The sequence below is a fragment of the Zalophus californianus genome, chromosome 4 (genome assembly GCF_009762305.2).
Source record: "Zalophus californianus isolate mZalCal1 chromosome 4, mZalCal1.pri.v2, whole genome shotgun sequence".
In the NCBI taxonomy this organism is placed as follows: domain Eukaryota; kingdom Metazoa; phylum Chordata; class Mammalia; order Carnivora; family Otariidae; genus Zalophus; species Zalophus californianus.
In genome coordinates this window covers 137325476-137329199 of record NC_045598.1, presented here as the reverse complement: position 1 = coordinate 137329199, position 3724 = coordinate 137325476, and the positions used below count along the sequence as shown (strand labels likewise).

At 39.3% G+C, this 3724-nt stretch overlaps 1 long non-coding RNA gene across 1 annotated transcript; it reads left to right on the top strand.

Annotated features, from left to right (window-relative positions):
• Positions 1-1479: 1479 nt before the first annotated feature.
• Positions 1480-2791, top strand: LOC113924047. The gene is made up of 3 exons (XR_003520520.1): positions 1480-1572; positions 2373-2447; positions 2680-2791. It is a non-coding gene; the product is annotated as an uncharacterized LOC113924047 (long non-coding RNA).
• The last annotated feature ends 933 nt before the right edge of the window (positions 2792-3724 follow it).

The following is a 3724-nucleotide window of genomic DNA, read 5'->3' as shown; positions in this document are numbered from 1 at the left end:
TGTTGGCTATAGGAAAATATGTTAAGGGCCATATCATTTATGGTTCCCACGGGAAACAGAGACATACTTGGATGAAATTCTAATGAAAATTTAATGAGAAGACTATTTACAAAGTATAAATAAACCAGTGAGGGGTGTTTTGAACCCAAGTACTAGTAAGAGAAGAAGCTAACACCACCATGGTTCCGAAGGAACAGGGGAGGAAATAAGGTTGTTAACAGAGTCTAGTGAAAGCTGGAGATGTGGAAGGACCTCCAGTGGTAGCTGCAAAGGAATGTGACCCCTGCTAAACTATGGCCCCAAAGCAGGGTGGCAGTGAAGGAAGATATTCCTGATCTCCCTGTTGGTGGCTTATATTGGCTGGATCCAATCAGAAGTCAGAGGGCAGGAGAACTCAGGTGATGGTGACTGTGTGGGTCAGTCCCTGGGATACGAAAAACAGAGCCAGGAGGGGCAGAGAACTGAATAGGTGGTGCAATCAGAGAATAACTGGAACAAATAACTTGCTCAAACCTTAATATTAAATGAATGGGTGTCAATCAGTCTATGGAGCAAGATGCTTATAATCTAGACTTTCAGAAACTAAGTTGTCTGAGAACATATACCATAATTGAAGTCTCTGAATATTTCCCTTATCTGTATCTTGATGACAACAAAAACAAAAATGACAATAGCAACAGTAAAAATTACCACTTACTATGTGCAGATGCTGAGCTAAATACTTCACATATTTTGTTGTTTATTCCTCATAACAGTCTTCAGTTGGCAAATGTGGAATTGTTGCAGAAATCAAGTCATTTGCAAAAAGTGTAACTAGTTAGTGGTGGAGCTGACTCCAAAGCCTTTGAATTTTTAAACTATGCTGGTGCAGGGAGACACAGTAGTCCATTCCATACAAAGCCACAGCAACCTCTAATAGAACTGTGCAAGGTGAAATTGTCCCCAGAGGCAACCTGCATGAAATTGTGGTGAATAGTGTCTATGCACAAGAGACCCAGGGAGAAGGCTGCTATTTTTGATTTACGTACAAAGATAGGTTATTTTACTTTCAATGAGGAAAAACAAAGATAAATGCTAATCAAATCTACTGAAGCATCAGGTTACCTGGGAGGGTTTTAATTAGAAAATCTCAGTGCCTTTGCCTAATGAAACGATAGTACTATAATTGAATATAGAGACCTGTTGATAATTAAATGATAATGTAGAATAAATCCTTCTTTTACCAAGTTTAATTCTCTTTTACATTATGCATTAGTGGAGCAACATCCCTAATATATTAGCACATAGCACGTATAGGACACTTTCCCTACTTTATCCATTGAAAACTGTATTAAGTACCATGGAATAGTGGCCTTCTTTCCCTTTTTTCTTACTCATGAGCTGGAACTAGGTAGGTGTGTTTTGTCTTACTGATTAGAATAACCAAAGCAAAAGCCGATGCATTTGCTTGTCTTACTTCTTCGGCTCCTATGGACACGTGTTTTGTTTTCATAGAGGAGATGAGGTCACTGCTTCATCTGGGTCCCTTTGAAGGAGAAGAGGGATCGAGAGACTGGAGAGAAGCTTGTGATGGTAGGTCGTTCATGCAGGACTTGGGGTGGCTTTGTGACAACCAAAACACCAAAAAACAGGAGCCCTAAGTCGCTGGGCAGGGCTCTGCACCATGCTTACATCCCTGCCTTGTTTCTGGTCCTGAGCAGCCTGCTTACTCAAGGTCCCAGTTAAAAATTTTTTATAATAAACTTCTGAGTCATTGGCACTTTCAGTTCTTGGGAAGGCTGGAAGAAACTGTTGGATTTACTGCTTAATTATTTTTCCAGGAAGTAAAAGGCATGGATCATTGCTTAGGATGGCTGCCAGCCAGCCGAACAGATGTTTTGCCCAGCTTTTGAAGTTTACAGGGGGACATTTTGAGACACGCTATTTGTTTGCAGTCCAGTCTATGCTTTTCCACTTAGCTTCTTATTAGTTTGTTATTACACAGCATGTTTACTTCCATGTTTTATTAAAAAACTGATAGATTGTTAATTGTGAAAGATGTTGGATTTATTAATTTCAATATCTAGTTTCTGTTCTTCTAAAAATAATAATTTAAAGGGAAAAAAGACTTTTGTTTAAAGGGTATTATTATACTTTTTATTCTCAGTATAGTGCCCCATCAAAAGCTTGACACATTTTAAAGAAGATGAATAATTCAAATATTCTGGACTGACGAAAGTACCATTTCTTGATCTCTGCCTTTGTCAAATCATTTTCATTTAATATTCTTTCATAATTCTTCCTTCCACTTTGGGGGGTATAGATACCATGTCTTATGTCTCCTTCGGTGGCTGTTACTTGAATTTTTAATTGAACACCTTTCCTTTTACAAGGATTTGTTTGGAAAGCTGGAACAGGGAATGCCTACTCATCTTCCACTACTTGTCATCCTACCTTATCCTGTCCGTGTGAGTAATTCCATCTCTCTGCCTTTCTCCCTCACAGAAAATGTATGCTTCCTCTAGCATTTTGTTCCCTAATCATTTCGTAGTCTAGTCTAGTTGGATCCTCAAATAGTAAGAAAACCATTTCAGTATTGAAATCATTTTAAACTAAAATGTAGACATATTGCTAAGTTTTCAAAATGGGCTCCTGCATCTGACAGATTATTTGAACTGCATTGTTATTTTGGCCATGCAGGGGACCACATTTGGAAGCAGTGGAGGAGAGAGTTATCACTATGACAAGCGATCAGAAAAACAAACCACAGTGTATGGGACATCCTACAGGAAGATGCTCTAAAACATGGGGCAACTTACTAAGAAGATACATGGCTACATGACTGTATCTACAATAGCCTGAAGTTGCTTTTAAAGGGAAAGTAAATCATTTTTCTTCTTAAAGTAAAAATAAATCATTTAAAATATTTTTTCTCTCCTAGGATAACAGAATTCAGGATATTTGGGAAAAAATCTAGAAACTCTGTTCCAGTATATGAATAATTGAATAATTAGTTCATTTCCTACCAGGATATTTTGGTTTCATAAAGACCACGAAGATGGAAAAGCCAAATCTCTTTATGTCTCTGCACCAAAGTTAGGCAGTTCACTTTTAAAAAGATTTTTTTAAAGCCACTCTTAATTTTAGGGAAGGAGAGAAATTTTAGGACCTCTATACTGAATTTTCTTTTGTGCTCTTTCATCTGGAATCCCGAAGTTTCTGGAGTATTGGCTCGAATTGGAGGTCATCTTAGAAGACAAGTTTTGGACATTTGCAAGTTCTTCTCTTTCAGCCATTCAAAAGTGAAATGATGGCAGTATACTGCAGTTCTAGGGTGGTATATTTGGAGGTTTGAGGGATAATCTTGTATCAAAAGGGAGCTGGTGAAACTGTTTGGGCTCCCGTGGCCCTTGTCGCCATGTGGAGCTCAGGGACTCTTGAGCCATTTCAGGAGCTGTGCCGTATGGAGCAGTATGGGAAAGAGGAGGTGCTGCTAGGCATCATCATCTGGCCTGATTTAAAACTGGTCTCTAGGGACACCTGGGCAGCTCAGTCAGTTAAGCATCTACCTTTGGCTCAGGTCATGATCCCAGAACTCTGGAATTGAGCCCCGTGTCAGGCTCCTTGCTCAGCAGGGAGCCTACTTTTCCCTCTCCTTCCTCTGCTCCCCCTGCTTGTGCTCTCTCTCTCTCTCTCTCTCTGGGTGTCAAATAAATAATAGAATCTTAAGAAAAAAACACTGGTC